General features: G+C 51.1%; 1 pseudogene; it reads right to left on the minus strand.

Moving 5' to 3' along the window:
* Positions 1–16,918, minus strand: part of LOC135212785 (uncharacterized) — a 96,924-nt pseudogene extending 80,006 nt beyond the window's left edge.
* Between the last annotated feature and the right edge of the window lie 330 nt (positions 16,919–17,248).

The raw sequence follows: 17,248 nt of genomic DNA on the forward strand, positions 1-17,248 counted from the left end.
CAATTTCATTTTGGATCAAGGTTTCCGTTCATAATCGGGAATGGATCCTTTTACCCTTGCGTCTCGTACCGAGGGCGCAAATGCGTTGATCCGAGCCCTTATTCATTGTGAAGTGAATCGTAATGCAAGATTCTTTTTCATTTTATTCCTTTTATTATTGATTGCATCAATATTTATTTTGGTTCAAGTTCCGCTCAGTCAGGGAATTGATCCTTATGCCCTTGCATTCGGTGCTGAGGGCACGATTGCTCGGGCTCTTATTATTATTGTTGGGTACATGGGTGCTGTGCGGGGGTGAGGAACGAGAATCCCCCCCCCCCCCTTGCTCAGCTCCCACAGATGGCCCTTCCCCTTCGGGGGGGAGGTTATCTGGGTTCTTCTCCTCGCCCGATCCGTCGAGCGCGGGGGAGGGCGCTCGGTGCCCGATGTACAATTGTATTCGGGTTCTTCCGCTCGTTTGGTGTGGGGCTCACCCCCCCGCGCAAGGGGACTTCCCCCCCACTAATCACTACTACTGTTATTTCCGCAGGTGCTATTGCCACAAGGGTGGACCTTGGTGAGGTATGGGCGTCCTTCGATTTGCAGGGCGTGCCTAGTGTCCAGGGCTGCGGTTTCTATGTCTGGGGTCTGCTGCGGTCACCCATGGAGCGGTGACCACGACAACGATATCGACTCCAGGTGACGACATCCTTCCTCACCTGGTGTACTCGCCTCACGTGGTAACAGTCTTGCCTACAGCCGCTGTGAAGTGCCGTTCGCCGTACTGAGAGGGGGCCGTGCCGCCGCCGCTCGTGGTTGCCGAGCTGCCGCGACCACACTTCCGCTGCCCTAGAGCTCGCCCCTGGACCTGCCGCCGGTACCAGGATGTTGCTGGCTGCTGCTCCACCTCCTGTGTTCCGGTGCTGCCTGCCGTACCTGCTGATTCTGTGCTGACTGTCCATGCAGTTGCTGTGTTAGCTGTCCCTGCCGTTGCTGCGCTGGCTGTCCCTGCCGTTGCTACGCTGGCTGTCCCTGCCGTTGCTACGCTGGCTGTCCCTGCCGATGCTGTGCTGGCTGATGCCCATACCTGCTGACGTCGTCCCTGTTCGTGGTGGTACTACCCCAGACTTTGGTCTGTCTGTACAGATGCGTCCGGTCCCTGTGGCTTCGGCTACAGCAGCCCCGGCTCCGCCCTGGATGGCAGATCTTACGTCTGTCCTGAGGAAGCTGACGAAGAAGAGGAGGAAGGTGTCGTCGTCGTCGTCTTCATCTTCTTCATCGTCGTCGGCTGCCGCCTCTTCCCCTTCGACTTCTAAGGCTTCACAGCCGAGGAAGAAGAAGGTTGCCTCCTCCCTCCTAAGAAGTCTCCCTCGGGAGCTTCTCGGGACCCGTCTCACCTCGGTGGGACGGGAGGGTTCCTTCCGCTGGTCCTCCTGCTTCTTCGGAGCGGGGCCCGTCTCTCTTCTTCCGCAAGGAAGAAGACTACGGGGACCAGAGGGGTACTGGCTAACACCAGTACTTCCTCGCCTGGTGTCAGGGGCTCTGCCACTACACCAGGTTCCGTCTCGGCCTCTCGTCCAAGAGAGATACCGAGTGTACCGTCACCTACCAGTGACCATGCAGCCAAGAATCAGGCGCCAGAGCTCGCTCGGCGCCAGGTTCACGGCACGGAGCGGAAGGCTGGTGAGAGCCGCTCAGGCACCTCCCACCAGGCCAGCTCTCGCTCTCACGGCGATCAGCTGACTACCCGGGCTAACGTGACGGTCTCTGACCGGCCACGTGCCGAGGCTGGGAAGAGGTCCTCCCGATCGCCGGTGCCGAGCCGTGTGTGACGTGCCGTGAGGACTGACACGGTCTCACCGTGACAGTGGTCTTTGCAGGTAGCCCGACCGTCACTCCCAACAGGGAACGTGCGGGTACGGCAACCAGCAGCAGTTCCCCTGACACGAGATCGGTGTCTCTGTTCTCGTCCAGCCGCCTCTCCTCAGGGAAACGACTCGACTAGGCCTGCAGCTTCGATCCCCACCATGGGTTGGCGATCGCCTGCAGCCCTCCAAGCCCGCTGGTTCGGCCAGCGAGCGAAGGGGAGCGTCAGGTCTTCCTCTCCCGTGCCTTCAACTTCCTCGGTTTATACCGGGAAGAGCGAGGCACAGCGCAGTGATCGTGAGGGGCGCGCCCCGCACGATCCCGTCACGACGCCGTATGTACCAGGCACGATCTTCGGACCGACCAGGACGTACACGCAAGTGGCAGGAGGAGACCGAGAGGGCTGTCGCTTTTCCCCCTCCTTAGGGGGGAGGTTCTCGGAATATGCTCTTGTTCGAAGGACTTAACGGTCCTACTCTGCAAGATGCTGTGACTTCCGAGATCCAGAGGAACTTTGCCGAGGTTTTGGCGCTGATTCGTCAGCACAGCGACCTCGGGGAAGGATCGCCGCTCCACCCAGCCAGCAGCCACGTCTCGGCTCGAGTCGTTTTGGGGCCCGAGAGGGAACCCAAATCGATGGTGGGTCTGCCGCGATCGGAGCTTGCCGACTGTGTTGAACCAGGTAGTGTCTCGTCTCCGGACAAGAAGGCTCTCTCAGTTCTGGCCGGTCGAACAAGCTACTTCCACCTCCTCTACTGCGACAGAGGCGTTTCTACGTGTCTTCGGACACCGTATTTAAATACCCCTTCGGTCCTCCTGAGAGGTTTCGACCTCGACGAGGACTGGAATGAGTAGGAGGACGATATCGGCTCTCTCCTGTCAGGTGTCGATCAGCCCCACCCAGACGACGTTCACAGTGGCGGCAGACCCTTACCTACAGTATGAGTTTGTAACCCTCCTCGGGAAAACGTTTTCTCCTGACAATACGTTTTCCCAGGCTCTGAGAGGCCATCACCGTAAGGCGATGGCTGCTCCTTTTCTTCTCCAACTGCTAGTTCCACTGGGAAGGCGAGCCAGTATCCAATTCCTTCCCCATTCCCTCTCTCCTTACGGCTACGAGGGAAAGGGGAGGGATCCTACAGAGATTTCTCTAAGATCCCACGTTAGGGACTGCGCTACCGGGGGGACCTTTGGGTCCTACCTGACGTAAGCCCCGGTCGTTGAGGAGGGATCCTGCCCCTTTCTCGATTTCTACGGGAATCGAGAGGACCACCAGCCGATATCGTTTGACGAATTCGGTGGGGGTTTCGCAGAGTGCTTAGAATTCTACGGAATTTCTAGCGCACTCAGAGTGTTCGAGTTTTTTTACGATCTCCAAACACTTAGGCGAGACCACGGTCCAAAGTGAGCGAGAATCCCCGATAATTGTTACACGATAATCGGGAACCTCGCCTATGCTCGAATTCCTTTAATTTCTAGCATTTGGAAGAAGACTGCTGCTGGAAGAAGAGTATCTCACAGTAGGCCACTAACCTGGAATAGAGAAGAACGGACGGGAACATCCAGTTTGGCTTGAACTATCGTCTTTGGTATTCAGTTCACCATTGAAGCTTTCCTTTGGGAAAGACTTCTCCTTCACCCTCTTGACTAGAGAACGAAGGCGGTCGATCTCCAATCCTTATTCTCATTCCTCGAGGGGAAAAGAATTTAGGATGGAGTTTGTTGTACAGAACCTACAAATATACTACGTATATTACCCTTGCGACATGATTCTTTTAACAGTTGAATTGTCCGAGGGGTAGGCGCATACCATAGTTAACTCTACGGTTTGTGACCGAGACGAATTGTGCAACTCAGGGTTGCCTGCAACCTCCCAGGAGTTTTCAGTTTCAATTTTATATACTTATGGTTTTGTCACGACAACACCATTTCAACTTTTATATTTACCGAAATTCGTTTCGCCTAAATATAATTGCTCGAGCATATCTTTTATGCTCGGTGGTTCTAGCTGAACGCATTCCTTCGTGGAAGGGATTACCTGGCAACTCAGGATGACGAGTCACCGAGAGCTACTGTGTATTGAACTGCCTGATAGCAGCTCAGTATCAGCTAGGTCTCCGAGATGCACGGTCGGTTACGTCTCTCTCTCCCCTGGTTTGATTGACTACCGAACCGTATATCTACCCAACAATCATGGACTTAGGTCTCTGATTACGGGGATTCTCGCAATAATGAAGGACCATCTACTGCTGTGACGCTCTATTTCATCGCCTTCGATCATTCGGCGAGAATTTTCAACAGAGATATCTCTTGGACTCTTTCATCTTTCTGTTTACCGCACGGTAACAGAAGTCTGTACTAGTCTCCCGCTGCATCGCACCGCGATAATGCGAATGATTTTTGCAGACATCTGAGTTTGTCTTCAAAATATCTCGTATTCGCAGGTGCAATAGTGGCATTGTTCGCCCCGAAATTAACAGTATGTTCAGAAGACATCGCCTACTCTCCGACCTGACAGCTCTACTTCCAAATGTTCAGCCCATGAGAAGCAGTTCTTCAGGCAGTATTTCCCTGTGTCTTCATTACTGAAAAGCGCTCCGCTTTCATTGTAACTCGATCCTCACCGGACACCAATGAATAGCGGTTAGCGTTCTCAGTCTTTGTAGCACAGGTTCAGTATCTTGAGAATCCTTCTCTCGATTCAGCTGTGAAGACGTAGGTTGCATTTTCTGTACACCTTCGTCTTCAACGACACAGTGTTGTTTCTCCTTAGCTGAGAATCAACTATACTATGAGATATCTTGCCATCAGGGACCTCGGTCTCTAAAGGCAATTGACTTTCGCCTGTTGGGCACATGCCTTAAGAGAATCATCACCTCGCCTTCTGGCATCGGTGACGAACAAATTATTTGTTTAGTCTCTTGGCATAACCCTTTTAAGGCGAAGGTCACGTGACTTACTTGGGTGCTTGGACAACTTGCCTCCTACCGAACGCAGTCAGTTGGCAGCTGTCAGAGCGCCCATGTCAGTTACGAACTTAGTTGTGGACTTAGTTCGGTTGTTCCATAACAGTCTTTTCTTCGTCCTAACGGCTTGTCCCAGTACCCATACCATCGACACCCACCATTGAGTGTTGGTGTCCTATCCACTACCGAGAAGAAGAACTTCACTGCATGGGGATAGGAGAATGTGAGACACTTCGCTGCAGACGGATAGACCGGTATGGGTACAGGACTTCACCGAAGTCGAGAAGAGGGATAGGTCATGCGACCATTCCCTTCTTTTCCTCTGAGGTAATTGCATGACTTTTCCTGCGAAGTCAAGCATCCAGGGGATGGGGATCCGTGACGCTCGATTTCGTACCGAACTTCATAGCGAAGACTCAGAACCCTTCGGTCCCTGGCGATCGGTTAGAGTCCTTCACAATCCCCTCCCTAATGGACTTCACCGCCTTCGATGCGAAGGAGATGCTGCTTTGTCCTGTGAAAGCGCGACCGCGGTTTCTGAAGAAACTCGACATCCCAGGCTAAGTGTTGAAGACTCTTCGTCAGCACCAAGATGACCTAGTAGTACACTCCCTCGAGTTACACAAGAACTTCTCCGTGGCACAGGTACTGAAAGCAAGGGTCTGGTACAACCAGACCACTGGCACCTCCTTCTACCTTTTGGATATTGCCCTCAGGTCCTTGGATCGTTTCCTTGGGACCCGTGGTGGCTGCTCAACACGTTGTGTAGCTAACCCAGACCCTAGCAGGCTGAACAGCATCGAGTCCTGGTGTGACTGTAAGAATAGATAAGTGAATGAGAGAGTGACTGGCTTCTCTTCCTATCTTTTTCTCCCCCTCTACCTGTGGGTAGAGGGATACGGTCATCACCTTGCTGGATAAGGACGAGATGCAGGTGAGCTACTCGACAGAGCCCCATCCTATCTCTTTCACTAGGGATGGGAGCGAATATCCACCATCCTTCACTCCTACAAGGGGGGGGGGGGAAGTGGATGCCAACAAGAGACAAACCATAACTTTGTTGCCTCTTGCAATAGGAACTTGTTCTTGTTTGCTGGTACAGAAGAGATACGCTTGCCTCTCTCTTAGTACTTGGTCCAGAGGTCTGACCATTGATCCTGCGGTGCACACCCCGATCAATCGGACAGAAGCTTGGATCCCTCCCTCGCTCTTACGACCAGGGAGGCATTCCAAGGTTGGGCGAACACCAGTCTGTTCACAAAAGACTCAGATTCCTCCCACCAAGAAGTGATTCTTCCTATTGTAAAAGGACCGAAGGTTTGTATGCCATGTCGGAACAAGTGACAATTTGTCCAAAATTGCATTTGTTCCGATACGTAATACAAACCATCGGTCCTTTAACAATAGGAAGTAGCTAGCGGCAGCTGGAACGGTCGTAAGCTTCGAACAAGGGGAGAACGGTAGTTAACTGCTTGTCCGACAGTCGCGCGGCGAACAAATCACTTTTGCTTTCGGCCGCGGGTGTGAAGGACGTGTTCGTCATCGCTCTCTGCCCGCTTCATCGTCGTATGCTTTGTTTATATTGTGTTTTCTACTAATGGTTTGTTTGACTTGAAAATGAAACTGTAAGTACACAGTTTTCATTTTCATTACTTAATTATGAACCAACATGGAGCTATCGCCGTAGATGCGGCGATTTCCTCTCTTTTCATGTATTGAACCCTTGAATTATGTCTCGGTGCCGAGGGCGGGGCGCGCTCGCGCCGAGTCATGTATTTTGGGCGAAAGTGTGTAATTGAAAAATGTAAGTACTTTTTTCATTATATTTTTGCCCTGTGCGTTCGTTACCGAGAGCGTGATTGCGCTCGGCACGAGCCTTTTATTTGGTATGATAAAATGCAATGAAAGTGGATTCGCAATTGCAGTATTCTTTTCATTTTCATTTATTTATTTGCATGAATTTAATTTGGATCAATTTTCGCTCTTACCCGGGAATTGATCCTTACGATTATTTTCTGTGAAAGTGAAATCGCAAGTGCAGTATTCTGTTTCATTTTCATATATTTTTATGATAGCATCATATTATTTGGATCAAGTTTCCGTTCTTACCCGGGAATTGATCTTTTCTATGAAGTGAATCGCAAGGGCAGTATTCTGTTTCATTTTCATATTACTTTTAACTGCTGTGCGGGGGTAGGGGAAGCGAAGATCTGCCAGGAAGTCGTCGGAAAGCTCTCCCGCGACTCCCTTGGTATCCGATTCTTCGTCTTCCTTCCTGCCCCCGCTCAGCTTCCTCGTTGTATTTTGTATTTGGGGTCTTCCTTGCGTTCGGGGTGGGGCATGTCTTCCCCCCGTGCGTGAGGGAACCCTCTTACTAATGTATCTATGCTACGCAGGTGCTACACTCCGTGGGAGACGACCTTGGACAGGTATGGACCACCGCGGCGGCAGGGCGTGCCTAGCATCCACGGGCTGCTGCAGCGTCTAGCGAGGTCTGGGGCGGTCTCCACTACTACCACGGCCGCTTATGCTGCTCCCCCCCCTCCTGGTCTACACTCCCCATGCTGGGTCGGTGACGCCGTCTGCCGCTACTAGGGCCGCCACCGTACCGAGGGGGGGGGGGGGGGGGTGGGGGGGGGGGGGGGTTGCCGCTGCCGCCTGTTTTCTTCGTGTTGCCTGCCCCAGACTTCCGCTGTTCCAGCAGCTCGCCCCTGGACCGACCGCCAGTACCCAGGTTCCCGCTGGCTGCCGATGATTCTACGAGGCGATCGCTGGGCCTGCCGTACCTGCCGCTGATGTGATTCCCGCTGTTGGCTTGGCTGTCCCTTCTGGGTCTACCGCTGCCGCTGTTCCTGCCGCTCCTGGTTCCTGAGCCTGTCCATGCTGGTCCTGCCCACGGTGTGTCTTCCCCAGTCCCAGGTCCTTCCGGACAGGTGCAGTCGGGTCGTGTTGCTTCGCAATAGCCCCGGCTCCGGCCTGGATGGAGGACCTGACGACTGTCCTGCGTGAGCTGACGAGGAAGAGGAAGAGGAAGCTGTCATCTTCGTCTTCATCGTCATCGCTGCTGCGCCTCCTCTTCCCCTTCGACTTCTAAGGCCCATAAGCCGAAGAAGAAGAAGGCTGCCTTCCCCCCTAAGAAGTCTCCTTCGGGAACTTCTAAGGGCCCCACCCCGGTGGGACGGGGGGTCCTTCTGTTGGTCCTCCTGCTCCTTCGGGAGCGGGGCCCGTCTCCCCTTCCGTAAGGAAGAGATAGACGGGGACCAGAGGAGTATCGGTTAGCTCTGGTACTTCCTCGCCTGGTGCTAGCGGCGATGCCGCTACGCCAGGTTCCGGCTCGGTCTCTCGTTCGCGATAGATCCCGAGTGTACGTTCTCCCTCGGGAGACCGTGCACCCAAGTTTCGGCGCCAGAGTTCGCTCGGCGCCAAGACGCGGCACGGAGCAGAAGGCTAGTGAGAGCCGCTCAGGTGACTCGCCAGGCCAGCGGCCGCTCTTGCAGCGACCAGCTGGTAACCCGGGTTTTCCCCCCTAAGAAGGCTCCTTCGGGACCTTCTAAGGGCCCGTCTCGCTCCGGCGATTCGGGGAGCTCTTCTGCTGGTCCTCCTGCTCCCTCGGGAACAGGGCCCGTCTCTTCTTCTACCAAGGAGAAGAAGACGGGGACCAGAGGAGTACCAGCTTCGGCTGGCACTTCCTCGCCTGGTTCTAGCGGTTCTGCCGCTAAACCAGGATCCGCCTCGGCCTCTCGTTCGCGAGAAGTACCAAGTGGACGGTCTCCCGCGGGAGACCGTCCAGCCAAAGTCTTGACGCCCGAGCTCGCTCGCCGTCAAGACCGAAGCGCGGAGCAGAAGACTGGCGAGAGTCGTGCAGACGACTCTCGCCAGGCCAGCGGACGCTCTCGCAGCGACCAGCCGGCTGCTCGGGCTGACGTGACGGTCTCCGACCGGCCACGCGCTGAGGCGAGGAAGGGGTCCCCGCGGCCGTCTGTGCCAGCCGAGCGGCTGGTACCGGCGGCTCGACGCGCCGAGAGGACGCTCATCCGGTCTCACCAAGACAGCGAGCCTAGCAGGTCACCTGACCGCCGCTCCCACAGGGACCGGGCGGATAGGGGGACCAGCAGCAGCTCCTCTGCACACGAGATCGGGGCCGCTGTTCTCGGTCCAGCCGTTTCCCTGGGAAACGGCTCGACTAGGCCTGCAAAGTGGCGATCGCCTGCAGCCCTCCAAGCCCGCTGGTTCTGCCAGCGAGCGAAAGAGGAGCGTCATCTCTTCCTCTCCCGTGCCTGCAACTTCCTCGGTTTGCACCAGGAAGAGCGAGGCACAGCGAGGTGATCGTGAGGGGCATACCCCGCACGATCCCGTCACGACGCCGTAAGTACCAGGTACGATCTTCGGACCGACCAGGACGTACGCGCAAGTGGCAGGAGGAATCCGAGAGGGGTCTATCGCAGTTCCTCCTCCTTAAGAGGGAGGTTCTCGGAATGCTCTTGTTCGAGGGGCTTGACGGTCCTACTCTGCAAGATGCTATGACTTCCGAGATCCCAGAGGAACTTTGTCGAGGTTATGGCGCTGATTCGTCAGCGCACGAACCTCGGGGAAGGATTGCCGCTCCCACCAGCAGAGCCCACGTCTCTGCTTGAGTCGTTTTGGGGCCCGAGAGGGAACCCAAACCGACGGTGGGTCTGCCGCGATCGGAGCTTGCCGATTCTGTCTTGAACCAGAGTCTCTCGTCTCCGGACAAGAAGGCTCTCTTCAGTTCTGGCCTGTCGATCAAGCTACTTCCACCTCCTCTACTGCGACAGCGGCGTTTCTACGTGTCTTCGGACACCGTATTTAAATACTCCTGGTTCGGTCCTCCTGAGAGGTTTCGACCTCGACGAGGACTGGAATGAGTCGGAGGACGGTATCGGCTCTCTCCTGTCAGGTGTCGATCAGCCCCACCCAGACGACGTTCACAGTGGCGGCAGACCCTTACCTACAGTGAGAGTTCGTAACCCTCCTCGGGAAAACGTTTTAAAACGGTCCTGACTGATGCGTTTTCCCAGACTCTGAGAGGGCCATCGCCGCAAGGCGATGGCTGCTCCTACTCTTCTCCAACTGCTAGTTCCACTGGGAAGGCGAGCGAGTATCCAATTCCTCCCCATTCCCTCTCTCCTTACGGCTACGAGGAAAGGGGGGGAGGGATCCTACAGAGATTTCTCTGTAGGATCCCACGTTGGGACTGCGCTACCGGGGGGGTTTGGGGGACCTTTGGGTCCTACCTGACGTAAGCCCCGGTCGTTGAGGAGGGATCCTGCCCCATTCTCGATTTCCTACGGGAATCGAGAGGACCACCAGCCGATATCGTTTGACGAATTCGGTGGGGGTTTCGCAGACTGCTTAGAATTCTACAGAATTTCTAGCGCATTCAGATGTTCGAGTTTTTACGATCTCCAAACACTTAGGCGAGACCATGGTCCAAAGTGAGCGTGACGAGAATCCCCGATATGTTACACGATAATCGGGAACCTCGCCTATGCTCGAGTTCCTTTAATTTCTAGCATTGGGAAGAAGACTGCTGCTGAAAGAAGACTATCTCACAGTAGGCGACCAACCTGGAATAGAGAAGAACGGACGGGAATATCCAGTTTGGCTTGGAACTATCGTCTTAGTATTTCTGTTCATCATTGAAGCTTTCCTTCGAGGAAGACTCTCCTTCACTCTCTTTAATAGAGATCGAAGGTGGTCGATCTCCAATCCTTATTTTGTTTTCTTGAAGGAAAGAATTTAGGATGGAGATCGTTGTTCAGAATCCTACAAAAAATATACTACGTATATTAACCTCGCGACATGATCTGCTAAGCAGTTTGAATTGTCCGAGGGGTAGGGCGCATAATCCTAGTTAATCTACGGATTGCGACTTAGACGAGAAGTATTCTAATTGAACTGCAACTCGGGGTTGCATGCAACCTCCCAGGAGTTTTAGTTTCAATTTTAAATACGTATGGGTTTTGTCACGACAACACATTTCAACTTTTATATTTACCGAAATTCGTTTCGCCTAAATATAATTGCTCGAGCATATCTTTTATGCTCGGTGGTTCTAGCCGAACGCATTCCTTCGTTGGAATAATGGATTACCTGGCAACTCAGGATGACGAGTCAGCGAGAGGCCAGGCTCAGCTACTGCGTATTGAACTGCCTGATAGCAGCTCAGTATCAGCTGGGCCTCCGAGATGGGCGGTCAGTTTTTATGTCCTCTCTCCCCCCTGCTCTGATTGACTCACCGAACCGTATCTCTGCCCAACAATCATGGACTTAGGTCTCTGATTAACGGGGATTCTCGCAATAATGAAGGACCATCTACTGCTGTGATGCTAGTTCCATCGCCTCGACATTGCGAGAATTTTCAACAGAGATATCTCTTGGACTCTTTCATCTTTCTGTTTACCGCACGGTAACAGAAGTCTGTACAAGTCTCCCGCTGCATCGCACTGCGATAATGCGAATGATTTTGCAGACATCTGAGTTTGTCTTCAAAATATCTTGTATTCGTAGGTGTACAATTGTTCATTGTTCAACCCGATAACAGATGTCATAAGACATCGCGTACTCTCCGACCTGACAGCTCTACTTTCCAAATGTTCAACCCATGAGAAGCAGTTCTTCAGGCGGCTTTCCCCTGTGTTTTCATTACTGAAGAACGCCCCGCTTTCATTGCAACTACGACTTCTCACCAGACAGCAATGAAATGCGGTTAGCGTTTTTCAGTCATTTGTAAGCACAGGTTATGAATCTTGAGAATCCTTCTCTCGATTCGTTCTGTGAAGACGTAGGTTGCATTCAATATCTACCTTCGTCTTCAACGGTACATAGTGTTGTTTCTCCTTAGCTGAGATTCAACAACTATGAGATGTTTTGCCTTCAGGGACCTCGGTCTCTAGAAGGCAATTGACTTTCGCCTGTTGGGCACATGCTTAAGAGAATCATCACCTCGCTGTCCGGCATTGGTGACAAACAAATACATTATTTGTTTGTCTCTCGGCATAACCCTTTAAAAGGCGAAGGTCACGTGACTTACTCGGATGCTTGGACAACTTGCCTCCTACCGAACGCAGTCAGTCGGCAGCTGTCAGAGCGCCCGAGTCAGTTACGAACTACGCTGTTGACTTAGTTCGGTTGTTACAGAGCAATCATTACTTCGTTTTAATAGCTTGTCACAGTACCCATACCATCGACACCCACCATGGAGTGTCGGTGTTCTATCCACTACCGAGAACTTCGCTGCATGGGGATAGGAGGATGCGAGAGACTTCGTGGCAAACGGACAGACGAGTATGGGTACTGGACATCACCGAAGTAGAGAAGAGGGATAGGTCATGCGACTATTCCCTTCTTTTCCTCTGAGGAACTGCATGACTTCTCCTGCGAAGTGAAGCATCCAGGGGATGGGGATCCGTGACACACTATTTCGTACCGAACTTCTTAGCGAAGACTCAGAACCCTTCGGGCCCTCCCTGACGATTGGTTCGAGTCGTTCACATCCCCTCCCTAATGGACTTCACCGCCTTCGATGCGAAGGAGATGCTGCCTTGTCCGCAAGAACTTCTCCGTGGCGCAGGTACTGAAGGCAGGGGTCTGGTCCAACCAGACCACATGCCCTTCCTTCTACCTTCGGGATATTGCCCACAGGTCCTTGGATCTTTTTCCTTGGGACCCGTGGTGGCTGCTCAACACGTGTAGCGAACCCAGACCCTTGCAGGCTGAACAGCATCGAGTCCTGGTGTGACCGTAAGAATGGATGAGTGAATGAGAGTGTTGACTGGCTCCTCTTCCCATCTTTTTCTTCCCGGTCTAACCTGTGGTTAGAGGGACACGGTCGTCACCCTGCTGGATAAGGACAAGATGCAGGTGAGCTACTCAACAGAGCCCCATCCTATCCCTTTCACTAGGGATAGGAGCGTATATCCACCACTTCCTCCAACAAGGGGGAGGAAGTGGATGCCAGCTTGAGACAAACCCATACTTTATGTTGCCTCTTGCAAACAGGAACAAGTTCTTGCTTGCTGGTACGAAGAGATACGCTTGCCTCTCTCTTAGTACTCGGCCCAGAGGTCTGACCATTGATCCTGCGGTGCACACCCCGATCAATCGGACAGAGGCTTGGATCCCTCCCTCGCTCTTACGACAGGGAGCATTCCAGGGATGGACGAACACCAGTCTGTTCATCAAAAGACTCAGATTCCTCCCACCAAGAAGTGAGTCTTCCTATTGTTAAAGGACCGATGGTTTGTATTACGTATCGGAACAAATGACAATTTGTCGAAAATTGCATTTTTCCTAATTATACAAACCTGAGGTCCTTTACATATAGTCCCTCCTCATGCCACCCCTCACTCTGCGTATTTTGCATGGGCCCGGGCCAAAAGCAAAAGTGATTTGTTGCCTGCGCGACTGTCTTTTTTGGACAAGCAGTTAACTACCGTTTGTTCTCCCCTTGTTCGAAGCTTACGACCGTTCCAGCTGCCGCTAGCTACTTCCTATTGTTAAAGGACCTCAGGTTTGTATAGTTAGGAAAAATGCAATTTTCGACAAATTGTCATTTTTCCTAACTATACAAACCTGAGGTCCTTTTACACATAGTCCCACCTCATTCCACCCCTCACTCTGCAGTTTTTGCTTGGGCCAAAAGCAAAAGTGATTGTTTACCTTCCAGTCGTGCGCGCACGCCTGTCGGACAAGCAGTTAACTACCGAACCCCTTGTTCGAAAGCTTACGACCTATCCAGCTGCCGCTAGTAACCTTCCTATTGTAAAAGGACCTCAGGTTTGTATAGTTAGGAAAAATGCAATTTTGGACAAATTGTCATACTTAGGCCGCGTGCCCTTACCTGGCCGGGGTGAACCCCCAGTATAGTATATTAACAGTGATTGCGACCTAACCAAAGGAACCTACCTAACCAAACTTAGTCTGCATGTCCTTACCTGGCCGGGGGGCTTTGCCCCCCTGGACCCCCCTGTGTAGTATGTTAACAGTTTTTAATACCTAACCATTAAAACTTGTCCTTACGGATGGCTGGCACCCGTATGTCCTTACTGATATCCAAACCAAGTGAATATTTCTGAGAATACATTGGTTAAAGTCAAGGCCACGTTGTTTGTTCGAACACGTGGACTACTAGCAAATGTGAATGTTCGGATGTGTTGAGCGGCCCTGACTTCAGCTTAGCGGGAAATACAATGGCGTGCTCTATTACGGCAAAATAATGAACATAACGTGCATTTACATTGATAAGCTTACCTTGGAGATGTTGCGAGTCTTCAAATGATTGCCCCCCCCCACAGAAATATAGAACTTAATAAAGAAAATCGGAGTCGTTCAAATCTTCGGGGTACAGGATTTCTTTTTTTCTTTCTTGGCGGGACGGTTGTTTTCCGAGATGACAGAAAACTTTTTCCCCTTTTTTCAAAAGTCTGACGGTGCCTTCATTACAGTCGTTACACAAGCCACTAAAATCACCCAGTAGGCCTGTTTTCATTAAATAAATAATGAGCGATCGTTCATTGCGACACAAAATGTAGATGTCTTCCAGAGTGACGGGAACGGCGGCAGCGCAATCCACGTGTGAGGGACACGAAAAATTATCGGCAGAAGAAGACATGGTAATTATGATCGTAGCACTGTACAAGCTGAGAAGCAGGAACAGACTGAGGGCGAAGTGTCGGGCATGGTCAGGCAAGGTCCGTTCCAGGTACTAGTTATCTTGGCGGATGGATTAAGGGCCAAGTAGACGGAAAATAAATATCGAAGAATGTAAAAAAAATGAAGGTCCTACAGATTAGTTGGCCAAGGATAAAAATATCAAAGAATGTAAAAAAAAAAATGTATCTCCTACAGATTAGGTGGGCAAGGCTAAAAATTGTAATCAATGGAGCTCATACAGATTAGTTGGGCAAGGGTAAAAATATCGAATAATGTAAAACAAAAGTGGAGCTCCTACAGATTAGTTGGGCAAGGGTAAAAATATAGAATAATTTAAAAATATCGAAGACAACTAAACTGTAATCAACCCGCACTTTACTTTATTTAAAAATGACGATTATTCATGTCTATTACCCCTTTTTTGCAACCAAATTATCCCAAAAAATTACAGATATTTCTAAAGTAGATACAATCCAATGTTTCTAACCTTGTCGTACATCTGGCTGCCAAAAACCATAGTGGAGTTGACTACAGATAAGTGGATTTTATTTATTTATTTATTTATTTTTTTTTATGCCAGCACTTTTCATTGATTTAAGTCTATACAGGCAGTCCCCGGGTTACGACGGTGTCGGCTTACGATGTTCCGAGGTTACGACGCTTGTCAATAGACATTATTTCCAGGGTTACGACGCCTACAACGCTCAGAGCGCTTACAGATTGCCGGGCCCTCCCGCCCGCCGACCGAAATCGGCGGAAGAACACCAAAACCAATATGGCGGCGATACCAAAACAATAATAAAGAAACTAGTACCGAAAGTTAAAGCGAAACGGTAAAGGGGGACCTCATTGGGAATCTGGGGTTTTTGGGTGGGGGGATGCAGATACGAGTGTCGTTGACCACCGAAAACTTTATATAAACGGTAATGGGGGAGCGTATTGGGAACCGGGTGTTTTTGGGTGGGGGGACGCACAGACGGTGGCTGTGGGAGGGAAAAAACGTAAAATTTAACAGCAGGTTGACCCCTTACTCTGCAACCGCTCTGCGGGCAATGCTAGCCTACTACTGACCCAAGTTGGGCCGCAAACGTATTTTAAAATTGTTGACCCCTTACTCTGCAAACGCAATGTGGGCTATGCTAGCCTACTGCTTACCCAAATTTAGGACTACTTACATATTTTACTCTCCAAACAGGAAACGATTTGTGTGTGTTGTCAGTAAGGCTGTAGCGGAACGGCGCTTAGCACCTTATCTGCATTTTTAAAGATTCTTGGCAGGCACGACATGTTTCGGCAAGTGGTAATATTGCGCTGCGCACGCTAACCACAGGGTTTACAGTGGGCCGACCAACCTAACCGCGTGGCTGGCTAGTCTAACCGCGGACAATCCACCACCTGGGAGCGACTACATATCCGCGACCAATCGATTTGTGTGTGTTGTCAGTAAGGCCGTAGCGGAACGGCGCTTCGCGCCTTATCCACATTTTTAAAGATTCTTGGCAGGCAAGTGGTAATATTGCGCTACGCGCGCTAACCACAGGGTTTACAGTGGGCCGACCAACCTAACCGCATGGCTGGCCAGTCTACCATTTTAAATTACCATTAAACTACCCTAGATACATTGCACTTACCTTACAATTGAAAATCTTCCATGTCAGAGTCGGAGAATTCTGGTTGGGCGATTCTGGGCCTTTTGACTGGAGGCGGGACGTCTAGCATAGGCATTTCGGTTTGAACACCGCAGTCTCGGGTTTGTTGAGGTTGAGGAGTACTGCGGGACAAAGGACGGATTTTCGTTGGCGTTGACTCTGCTTTCTTTAATGGAGAAGTGCGTTTAATGAGTTCGAGGAATGTTTTGAACAGGCAACCACTGTTATTAAAGTAACGTTTTTTAATGCAGTACATTGAAAAATAAGAAGGGTACAGTGTTCTCACTGTACCGCTCCGCGGCAAAACGTTTCTTTTTAAAACCCGCCACGTAGATTCGATAGTGTTGGTGTGCTTGTTTTTGTTGGATGACAAAGTGTAAAGAGTGATTGATATTTAAGTGTTCTTTTAAGTGCTGACTTAGTGTAGTGTATGATTTCCAACAGTCTGAAATAATGATTGAATCTGGATGAATATTTACAATAAGGATGGGAAGCAGGGTTTCGGCCGATCGGTCCTTGAATGATTTGGAAAAACGTGTCCTTTGTTTTGCGGTCTATTCCACCTAAAACCCAACAACCATCAACACGCCGACCTTTGTTGAATTTACGTTTGCCAAACTTTGACTCGTCAGTTTCAACAATGTGGCCGGGTCCACCGATTTTGTGATTGTCCTTGACCAAAATGTCCTTGACCAAAATGTCCTTGACCAAAATGTCCTTGACCAAAATGTCCTTGACCAAAATGTCGACAGACTTACGGCAGAAATTATACCAGTCCACCATGGTGTTCGGTGAACCGATATGGAGAGTCATTTTCATAAAGGCCTGTGGTAGCTCGTGGATCCAGCCATAAATTAATTGGAGGATTGTGCCGAAATCCAGATGTGAGCGGGAGAAGAAAGAGCTGTTCCGTATCGTTGTTCTTTTACGACACGTGCGGAAGCTGCAGCGCCACACGAAACTGTCTTCCTCTTTAACGAGGCTCACGGTTCCCACTTTACACTTGTCACAGGTTCCACTGAAATCGCCCAACAGTCCACTTTTGAAAAGATATGTACATAGTACATCAACGTCTTGACATAAAGTATATAGCACATCAAAAGTAACCGGACT

This window comes from Macrobrachium nipponense, chromosome 41, assembly GCF_015104395.2.
Source record: "Macrobrachium nipponense isolate FS-2020 chromosome 41, ASM1510439v2, whole genome shotgun sequence".
NCBI classification, from domain to species: domain Eukaryota; kingdom Metazoa; phylum Arthropoda; class Malacostraca; order Decapoda; family Palaemonidae; genus Macrobrachium; species Macrobrachium nipponense.